Source organism: Vollenhovia emeryi, unplaced genomic scaffold (genome assembly GCF_000949405.1).
Source record: "Vollenhovia emeryi isolate VEMERY1.0 unplaced genomic scaffold, V.emery_V1.0 DF939194.1, whole genome shotgun sequence".
In the NCBI taxonomy this organism is placed as follows: Eukaryota; Metazoa; Arthropoda; class Insecta; order Hymenoptera; family Formicidae; genus Vollenhovia; species Vollenhovia emeryi.
Window position 1 is genome coordinate 91627 of NW_011967172.1, and position 11521 is coordinate 103147.

At 42.0% G+C, this 11521-nt stretch overlaps 1 protein-coding gene across 3 annotated transcripts in view; it reads right to left on the reverse strand.

Moving 5' to 3' along the window:
• The window catches only part of LOC105562120 (transient receptor potential-gamma protein), a 96062-nt gene that overhangs the window by 61728 nt on the left and 22813 nt on the right, over positions 1–11521 (reverse strand). The window contains exon 1 of one of the 3 annotated variants that reach the window (XM_012012675.1): positions 3302–3322. The exons of 1 other annotated variant lie outside the window; for it this stretch is intronic. The gene's annotated coding sequence lies outside the window, so the exon portion shown is untranslated. Of the gene's footprint in view, positions 1–2803; positions 3177–3301; positions 3323–11521 lie in introns of those variants that run through there. One more of the 3 variants, XM_012012673.1, reaches the window with a different exon arrangement.

An 11521-nucleotide genomic window follows, 5' to 3' on the forward strand; every position in this document is an offset into this window, starting at 1 on the left:
TTAGTATACGTTTTACTAGTAAAATCGTGGGACAAGGCGGCATTTCGAAGAATGTTATGAGAGTTTCTTGAAATTTTACCATACTTTTCACTAGTAATTATACTTGGTATACATTTTACTATTAAGATGTCAAAAAACTCTCAAAGTTCTTGAAAATGCCATGTCGACCCACGATTACTTGATTAAATTGTAAAAGAAAATCCTCTCCGTGTGCAATTTTATTTTGCCTTAGCTTTCTCACATCTCATTCTGCTTCGTTTCCTATCGCTCTGCCTTTTTCAGTTGCGACTTCAACATGTTTTTTCCTCTTTAATAATACATTAACATTCTTCTTCCTTTCTTATTCTCCAGATATGAAATTTCACATAGATTACGTACAAAATTGTATCGTGAGTGTCTCGCGGTATGTGAATCGGATTGCAAAATCCTGCCAAGAAAATTGCGAAGATACGATAATGAATCTATTGTGAAAAGCGCGAAAGCTCGGAGAAAAATTCACACACAAACTCGAATTGAATCTAATTATCCTATTCATTTCTCAAGACTTTTAGTTGGCTCTTTTCGCCAAGTAGATAACAAGAAGACCTCTCTCGTTCTCATTTCGAAAGAACGATTGATGATCACGTTGTAATGAAAGTAACGTATACGAATGACTTCGGTGGAATAAATGTGACGTGTTATCGGACGGACGGGAGAAGAATGGCCCGAGAATAGGTTCAAAAAGAAACAACGTAGAACCGATCATAATTATAATGCAAATTCCCCTAAAATTGGCTGGCAACGGAAACACCGCGCCACGCACGAGACGGGTTAATTGCATTCAAATTCGAAACTACAAAATGTAATAAACAGGGTATGCGTGATAAATATTCAGCGATACACTCCGAATAAACGAATTACGAGAAATATTTAGGTAAAAGGACCGTCTCTTTCGTCCCACGATATAATCGCGGCGAACAGTCGAGACTGCGACGCGAATTAATAATCGTCCAGGAACGAGTGCAGCCTCCGGGCTAGTCGTAGAAATGAAAAACCCGCGTGCAGAATGACGGCGGGATGTTCCTGACGTGCGCGGAGGGGCGCCGGATTGTGCACGAAAGTTAAACGAAACTGTTGGGAAATTGCAGTCCTAGACGGAACGTCGCGTGCAACGAGCGCATCGTCATTTTTGCATCGCAAACTCGTTGACCGGTCATTGTATCGAACAACGGTATTCTCTCAGCGACTAACAATCGAATCGTAAATCTAAAGAAGTGAACTCGTAACGCGAATGTACAACGGAATCGGTCATCCCCTCCCCCCTCCCCTCTCTCCCTCTCAGCAATTTTGAGTTTAGGAGTAACAGGACGTATAGAGGCACCAGAGCACATGGGGAGAAATTGGTCCTACCGCAATGCCGAACCGAATTTTATGAACGGTCGTTCCGCAGTTTTGCCGCGGAATTGTGGCATAGTCGTCCATCGCAAACTGCGAGAGGTGGAAAAAATTGCAGAATTTAGGCGTAAGCTACCGGAGCATCTGAGGTCTGGGACAGTACGACAACGACAAACAAGTGTTTGGCCATTTTAGTATTAGGTTGTCAAATATCTTTGTTATTTGTCTACTGAATTGTTATGCGGAATTATCCTGCGGAACTGTCCTGCTCATCGTGTTAGGTAATTTTAATTTCTCTTCCAGAAACCCCATTTTATATAATTCTTATACTCTACACTCGCATATTTTTATACACATTTATAAATTGCGTTCGCACTCACAGCTATACTTTTTATTGTAACTTTTTGCTCTCACGGGGATTTGTCCCAGAGCGTGTAATAAGTAATCTGGGTTGGGAAGTAACTCGTTACTTGTAAGTTACAGCTACAGTTACTTTTTTTGGTAAAACTCTAACTTAACTTCATTACATTCTCTCCGTTTCTAACTGTAACTTAACTCAGTTACATTTTTTCGATAACTAGTAACTAATTCAATAGTTACATTAAAAGTTACTTTATATATTTTTTCAACCTCCACAGATCGCATTAGGCCTTGCAAATGCAGATTTGATATTCTTATTACAAGAAAGTAACTGTAAAGTAACGATTCGTTATTTTTTGAGTAACTGTAACTGTAACGCGTTACTTTTCAGAATTGGTAACTTGTAACTGTAACTAGTTGCATTTTTAGCGAAAAAACTGTAACTGTAACTAGATACTTTTATAAAGTGTAACTTTTCCAATCCTGTAAACAATGATTCTGATTCTGATTTTGATTTCCTCTCTCTCTCTCTCTCTTTCTCTCTGAAAGGTTCGCGGAACAGAATTTTTGACAAAGTCACCGTTTCCGAAAGAGGTGACCTTTTCGTAAAGAAATTTTAACTGTAGCACACAGTTTCACTGAAATCAGTTTAAAATCGTCGCTGCCACGTCGCTTCAACTCTACATCCAGAGAGAGAGAGAGAGAGAGAGAGAAAGAGTTTCTTCATTATTTTTCCGCCCGTCCGATATACAAGAGAAAATATACAGGAAAACATACATGAGAGGGAGGGGAAGAGAGAGAAATAAAAGAACGGCGGACAGTCTCATTCTCTGCAGCGCGCGTCTGCATCATTGACAGGAAACGATGCAACGCTTTTTCAGCGGACTCGTACCGGATCGGAACAATGCGCCGGCGGGACGTGACTTCCACGGCGGAGGAATGCCATGTGTGCGGCGTATCCGCCGCCGTAAATCACACATTACCGAAACGACCAGTCCGGTATGGCCGGGCCGATAAAGGCGGAGAGAAATGGGAACAAACGGCGTCGTACCGCCGCCCTGATATTTACCACTGGCAGCAACGGGCGCGTCCGGGTGTTCCAGCGGACGAGCGCGGCGCTTGTCCCGGTGCCCGAATCAATCGTGCATTCGTTGCCGAAGACGCGCCTGTGCGACGGAAAATGAAAATCTATCGGGCCCGGGCGGCAAATTATTGACCCGCCAATTTCCGGTCTGAAAATTAATGGCCTTGTTTGCGCGAGGAGCAGCGCGGCTACGCGGTCCGGCCTTGTTACGGGCGGAGATACGAGGTTTTCCCCGAGCACTTCCGGCCGGCTGTTCGACGCCGGGGTCTCACCCGGAAGCTCCCCGACGTCGCGCGACGCGCGTTGACAGTTTTGTAGCGCACGGACACAGCGACGACCTCGCGGATTTTGAAATCTTGCCTCGCCGACGGGGGAGGCTTCATCGCGACGTCGATTTCAGCTCGCGCGCGACGAAACTACTTTGCCGCGTGTACCTACTCGCGGCAATAAAGTAAGAATAATATATAAGATAACGTTTAGTACCTGCGCGCACAATATCCTCCTCTCCTTTTGCTACGCGATAAGATGGATTTTACTGCGCGAACCGCGTGATATTGATTCCCCCAAGCCATGAACGTAAATTATCCTGATAGGATTCGCCGCGCGTCTCCGTCGCTCGTTTCTTGCGGCTTCTAATCGCGGCGCGGCTTTTTATAGTTGCAATTTATACGCGCGGCAGGTCGCGGAGCCGGGATTATCTCTCCGTAGATAGTTACTACCCGCTTGATTTTCTCGGATTTTTCAGTTCGTCCATTCCCGATCCGTCTCAAGTCCGCATCGTATCCGGAAGATCGAAAGTTGTTAACCCTCCGGTCGTTACGCGAGGTCTTTAATGAAGACCGACTGATCTCTTTCGCAAGGTCGTATCTCAATTTTTTCGAAATTTCCGCTTATTATTTTTCTGCTTAAACATTCGGGGATAAAGTCATCTTTTTTTACCGAAACCTATACACAGGTGGAAAATTTGTTTCTTGTAAAAAAAAATGCCAGTAAAATTTTTTCTGTTAAACGTTTAACACATTCATGTGTTAATTTAACATATTGCTCTTGTGTTAATTGCATTACCTCAAATGTAAAATTATTGTGTACTTAGTTTTTAATCTGACACAATACACATCTTCTATATTATTAGTAACAAAATTTATCTGTTAAAATTTACAGAATAAAATGTTGATTTTATTCTATATAACATAAGTTGCGGACCGCATAGCAGAACATTTTCATACTTCAAAACACTCGGTTCAGAAGTCTAAAGAAAAAGAAGGTGGTATTTGAAATTTTCGATTTTTTATTCATGAGCAATTTGAAAGTGGCTTTATAAAATTGCAAAATTCGATCAGTGGAACACTGTCGGTCTGCACACAAAAGCCACATAATTTGCGTATTGCACAAATACTCTCATGGATTGACAGTTCTAGATGCAGAAAGTGCGAAAGGTGCAGAATCACTCCAGCGTCCCCTTAAGGCACGGGCACGACGAGAGGAATAAGGAACGAGAGATTAAACGCAAGGAATTAGAAATAGGGAATTAAATTTCGACGTATGGAAAGCCAGGAATTGGGGATTCCTTCGTTGTGAACGCACGTGTGGCTTTCCATAGATTGAAATTCAATTCCGTTATATTCCTAATTCCTCACGTTTAATTCTCTATTCCTTATTGCTCTCGTTATGCGTGTCAAGCTTAGACATGTCGAAGTTCTGAAACTGCACGAATTGTACGAACTGCGTATTACGTAAATTTTACAAGTGTTTAAAATTCCTTTCTTCGCGTCATTTGATTGTCACTTTCGCGATCCTCTCTGTAAACATATTTTACGATCGCCATTGCCGAGCGATACGTCGTAGGTATCTTCGCGATTTCTTCTGCAATCGCGTAATTCTATCATTTCACGCGACGTTCGAGCGCAAAGGAGCGTAATTGAGCGCAAAATAAGGTACTTGTACGAATGTTGAACGACTTTCCGCGAAAGGGCCGCACACTAAAGTTCAAAATCAAACGAACAACCTGTAATTAAACCCGCTGCTCGCGGGTGGTTGCGGTCGAATTTGCATATAATTGGCATTAAAGCGCTCCCACGATAGAGATTGGGAAAGGTGCCGGGGCGGAAACGATCTGGCTTTTGTACGTACGCCGAAATTTTCGTCACGTTTTGCCGGTGTTTTTCACCGTCGACTTAAACCGCCGGCCGTGCACCGGTAATGTATGCGTTCCTTTACCTCCGCGATAATGTATGCGTCTCTTAAATTTTGCATTTCCGCTGATCCCTCATGTCGTTCGTTCCAACGTTGATTTATTCAAAATTGATCGCCCGCGTTTCCAGATATTAATTAAGCCGCGACCCGTTTCCCCCAAACATTTTCGCGAAACCCCGCGATTCCGCGCGCGCGTGATGAAACGAAATAAATTGTGACGTTTTACACGATAAAATAAACGTTAATAAATAAAACTGAATTCGCGGCGCAGGCTGCGTTTCGTCTCGTGGTTGTCGGGACGTTCCGTAATTATTCTCGCGCGATGGCGTCTACTCGTAAATTATCGTCAATGCGACACCCGTGGTAACGTGCTAGAAACACTATTGCGTCGATCTGCTTTGAGACATTTACGGAATTGAATTTGGGAAACGCGAGACGAACGGCGTAAACGGGAGAAAGCATCTGAGCTATTTATACGAGGTGACAAGATGTTTCATTAATATTTCTGTTACGAGCGCGGTATATAATCTTGACGCAATGGTACAACGAAATATTATTACATTGCGCATTAATCGATGGCCCTTTAATCGAATTAGTCGAAGTTAAGGTAACTGTGTTTGTACTCTTTGATAATTCGTTAACGGCCCTTTTGCGCCGATTATTTTACGTCCCTGTGCGGAAAGCGTCCGGGCAAAAATAGTCTTCCCCGGGGAAACGATGAAATTATAGAATTGGAAATAATGATTGGTGAAACGCGAGGGGCAAACCGCTGACCAAAATCATGTACACCACATCCTCAGAAAGGATTTATGTTACCGTGACAAAAAATATTATTCTTGACTCATTTATATTTCTCACAACCTCATTTAGTATAAAAATAAGACAATATCAAAATTAAATCAATCATTCTTATTCTCGTCTATCGAATTAAAAAAGATTGACTTACTGTAGTGAGACAAGAGTAACTTGTATAAATGTAAGTTTATATTCTTGCGTTTGGAATAAATTTTTCTTCCATCCTACAACGCACGAAGTTTTAGCACCACGATATTCGACAAAAGACGATTCTAGATTTTAGAATTTTTCATTTAAGATTAAAATATTCCTTTCTCTATAATAAATATGATCTCTTTAAAATTTTTTGTCCTCTCAACACTCAATAATTGTTATATATCATTGATAAGGATCGCACAAGTTGTTCAAATCTATATAGAATTTATTATTCCCGCACCTAACATCTAGCGTCTGGCTCTTATTGCCCTTCCTTGCGTCTACTAATTTAACATTATCTTTTTCATCTTCTTGATTCTTTATAATGCCCCAGCAAGGCTGAACAACACCCACTAATGCCGAAAAAATGCCTACATTGAAAAAAAATCTGGTTGCGTTAATTCGAAATCTGGTAGATTCAACCAGTCGTCTGTTAACAAATGGACGAGTCGGAATTCTTTTAAGATTTACCAGATGCGTGGTGAAGTCAAACTTCTGGTTATGAAGTATCGAGCTCTATCGTGAAACTAGAAATTCTGTTTGGTTTAACCAAAATACGTTCTCTCATACACGTCTTGTTGACACAATCAAAGCATTTTTCTCAGCCTAGTAATGCCAGAAATTTGCAATGCCCTCAGCGGTTTACCCCTCGATGAAACGTTTGATTTAACGTGGGAGATTAAAATTATTAAACGTTTGTTGCATCCAGACGTCTCCTCGGGCTCTCACTTTTAATGCATTCGACGACGCTGATTAATCGAACTCGTAAAGCTACGCGCAAATCGAGGCGTATCAATTGTTCGCCGCCGGATTACGGTACCCAATTTTATAGCGTATCGCGCACGGCCGTAAAATTCTGCGTTACATCACGACGGGAAATCGAGATAAGAGGCCCCGCAGCGAACGTATTAAAACGACATGTGCGGCATGCGTATCGTGGCGAACGCTACGAGGGAAAAGGCGAAACATTGCGACTATTTATACGTGCGGCCATGAGTCGGCTGGTTTTAGAGGTGGGCGAATTAGCAGTAAAGCTGGTATCAAAATATCGATGTCAGCTGTAATACGCGAGAAGCTCGCGGTGGCACATGAAATGACTCTTTCGGCGGCCCGTATCGAGCTGCATATCCGCCACCGACCTAGGAATTTGATGCTCAATATACAAAATGAAAAAAAGAGAGAGAGAGAGAGAGGGAGAGATGGGTACATGTATGTTTCGAGCAGAACGCGCAGACGAGGCGTGACAGTTTCGTGGGGAAAATAATTCACCTGATTGCACGACAATATGCAATTAAAAAGCAAGTTTACTCGCGAAAATAATTAATCGCGGTTTCTACCGTCGCGCAGCGCGGGCTTTCGTGCCGCCTTTCTCACTCGCGCCGTAAACGAATCTGTCGCGTTAAAGTGCTCCAGACAATATTGTGAAAAACGCGGGCCGGACGTGTGGGAGAGCGTATTAATTGTCTGCGATTTACCGTCGTCGTTCGAGCGTACATTCGCGACGTCGAGCTTTACGGCCGCGTTTCGCAAATCGCATCAGAGTGCCCCGGTTGATGCCGGGTTTTTTAATCGGATTGCCGGCAAAAATCGGATTAATGACGATTCTCCGTAGGCATCGGAAATTGTTCGGGAATGTTAAAAATTCCCAATTTCGCACCGCGCCCCGCGCCGTACACGCTCGCTTCTACGCGACACTGTGCTCCAGAGAGAAAGTACGAATAATTTAGAACAATCGTATTGATAGAACAACCGTCATTTCCCCTTATTTTGTGTTATACAATGGGGTGAGGTGACCAAATTCGGATCAGATAGCAAATGCGGTTCAAAAATTTGATGAGTCGCTAGTGCACGACATTTTTAAGTAATAGAGAGTTAAAGATAGTATAACGATTCCCGCATTGTGGCACGTTTAACAAATGAGGGGCAAAAGAGAGAGAGATATATATAATTTAAATTTTCACTTGCTCCCGAACTTTTACCAACAAAAACATTAGTTTCGGTGCCGTAACTCCAAGTTTGGTCGGAATATACCATTTCTCTCCAGTAAGCTCTCACGTGGAACCCGCCGTAAAGTGCCGCCAAAAAAATGCGAACATTGCGAATATCGCGACCGCGTATGCGGAATTACATTTCCCGGGCCGATTTATCAAAGCGAGGCGGAAAGTACGAGCGAAGTTAACTTCTCGGATCACGGGGAAAATTCCTCGTCTTCGCGCCACCCCGATGCTCCGCGTCCAACTTTTCCCGGCGGAGTTACATACGTGCCATCCGCGGATGCAGCTGTGACTTCCGCGAATCTCGCGCCGCGCGGGATCTTCTTGCCTCGAACGGTTTAATATTCACGGCGCGCCGTACAATTGCGCGAATTACAATTTGTTTAAGATCTCCGCGAAGCTTCTTACGGGGGATTATTTGGAAGGGACGCGACTGTCTCTATTATGTTTTCCGCTACCTGATCCTGTAATAACATCGCTTTCTCGTAAGTAAATTATATAACATGTACTTAGTAAAACATTTTCTACCAAATCACAAGTACACCCAGAAATGAAAGATTTATTTAACATCAAGAATTATTTGACGCCAGTACATGACTAACAATAATTAAGCTTTCAATCGACCACAACTGGCAATGTGATTTTAACACAGAAAATTCGACCGCCGAGGCATGAACATGGTGAGACGCCCGTCTAGAGAGTAGGGAAGTCCAGGTTCAGAAGGTAATATTTTTCGCCATAACTTTTCTGTGTTAAAAACACTTTGCCGGTTATGGTCGATTGAGAGAGAGAGAGAGAGAAAGCTTAAAATTATTAGATTATTTAAATTAAATAAATGTGGCACGTTAAAATCACGGTCCTTTGAATCTACTAAATTTTTATTCATTACTACTAAAACATTTGCTAGATTTAAAGAAATAGACATGAATTCTCTTAGAGATTCCAGCGTCGATCAAATAAAATTTTGGTTAAGAAATCACTTCTTTGAAATTAAATAAAAGCCTAGTAAGGTCGAAATTCAAAGAAAATTTGTTTTATTTTAAAGAAACTTTCTTCTGGGTGTATGTGTTTAATATGTGTTTAAAGTTGACGTAAAGCTTGATTGCAATGCCTCTTTCTGGCCATAAAATTAAAACGTTACAAACTGTTTTCGAACACGCATAATCTTCGAGATATTTTTTAGTCCACTTGTTAAATTTCTGGTATAATATAATAAAATATTTCTAAAAAATATAAAGATAAATGTACATTTATTGCCTAATCGATCAACTTTGAATTGGACTGCTTCAGAAATTAACTTTTAAGTTAATTCTCCATCTTCAGTAATTTTTATATTCCTCGCATTAGACGCGCCCACTTTTCGAAACGGCGAAATGGGTTGCCAATAGTGCGGGAGTGCAAAATTTTATCGGCCAACTAAACCAGGCGCGTCCTCACGATTTTCACGAAGGTGAGAGAACTTAACAAAAGCTCAATTTCATATCGGTACGCGGAAATTGCCGCGAACGACGATAAAAATGTAACCGCGCGCGAAATATCGCGGTTTCCTCTCCTCGTGCAGTCTGCGAGCTCCTGGAGATGCTTTCGCGGTGTGATCGACGTCCGCAAACTCGTTTCGCGCAACGGCGGGATGCGCTAAATGAGAGGAAGAAGGAGCAAAGGAGGCCGTGGGGAAATCGAAAAGAGAAAAACAGAAGATGCAAACTCGCGCGTTTCCCTCGACGGCGATCGAAAAGGCTCGGTGTGATTTCCCTTTTGCGAGGCCATCGCGGATAAACCGCTGATTCCGGCGAAAATCGCGTCTGAAACGTTGAATCAGCGTTGCAAAAACAAATATGGGACCGGCAGCAGACCCGGATCTTTTTCCGGCTGTTTGTCTTTCGATCTACATACGCGGCTTTTCTATTAACCGTGTACTCAACTAGCCGTATCTGGATTGTAACACTTTTTCGGGTACGTACACGTAATTTATTCACAAATTTAAACTATTTTAGTGAAAATGTTTCAACAATATAAGAGTGATAATAATTGTGTGCATTTTTTGCGTTGATTTTCAAGTCGCTTCGTCTTAAACCACGCGCTCTTCTTTTCATAGAGACGTAAGAAAATATTACTGTAGATAATAGAAAATAAATATAACCCGACGAATTTTGCACGACGAAATAAAGTTAATAGTGTTATTGCGACAAATATTACCGCATGCCTCAGTGGTCGAATTGGTGAGGCGCTCGCCTAGAGTGCAGGGAGGTCCGGGTTCAAACCCTGGCTGAGGTAATATTTTTCGCAAGAAATTTTCTGCATTATCAAAAATGCCAGATACGGCCAAGAAAACACTGGCGTTGTTAAAGTTAATACAGCCTAGTGTAGACGCGGGTGATAACGATAACAAAAAAGTTCATAGAAACGAACGTTCGAATTTCGACGTAAATCCTCTTACATTCAACACAGACGACTGAATAAAAATACGAACTTCTAATAGAAAGCTGCTCCAACGTTTATAGCAAGTAACCTCTAACATTTTGGTAAAACCGGACAAAGAGTATTTACGGTTCGGAAATCCGTTAGCGCAACTATGCGGCACGTCGACGCGAGAATCCCAATAATTTTACTCGCCGAATTTTTCCGCGATAGAAAGGTACGCGCGATCTGTTCATCTTTATCTGCATTTCCCTAAAATCAAACCAGTCGCTATTCTAATGACTGCTAAATATTGGGATTTGTGAAGTGATTTTGCAATAATCGATAGCTTTATCGCAGCAGCTTTATCTCTCGACGTAAATGCGCGATTTACATACGATCGCGACAAAGTTCAAATAAGCGTCTTCACGCAGTTTCCTCTGCTGCGTGCCATTAAAAGAAGAACTAAAGCAAATATACGTAGAAGGAGAAATGTGAGATTGTCAGCAAAAAGGAGCGAAAAATCGAAACTGGTGCGCGGCGAGGTGATCGATTTGCGAGTTTATATTTATACTGCGTAAACTTTCATCGGGGAGAAACGGAGTTCCATACACTTTGCTGCAAACGCTTACATTATAATTTAAAATAGAAATAACGCAAGTTCGCCTTTTGTTATTTCAATACGATGTTCCTCCCCTGAGTGACTTGACTCTTTCTCGCTGGCTTTGAAATCAATTCCAAGTCGCGGATCACGTCTAGATATTGAAAGTCGTGTCTGACTTAATCGTGCGATTCTCGGCCCGAGTCGAAATTTTAGCCCTATGTTGAACCATTCTATTATACAGGGTGACCTAAAACCACCGGAGGTCCTCTTAATGACAGATTCCTTAGAACATTTCCAGACGAAAATCCTAATACAAAAGTGTCGAGGCTATAATAGTTTTTAAATTAGAAGCGATTATTTTTCACAAATGATAGGGCTGAAATTTCGCGCGCTCAGGAACGGCGAAATGACAAGTGATATAAGTGCTCCTATGAATATCGTTCTTTTTATATCACTTGTCATTTCGCCGTTCCTGAGCGCGCGAAATTTCAGTCCTATCATTTGTGGAAAAAAATCGCTTCTAAT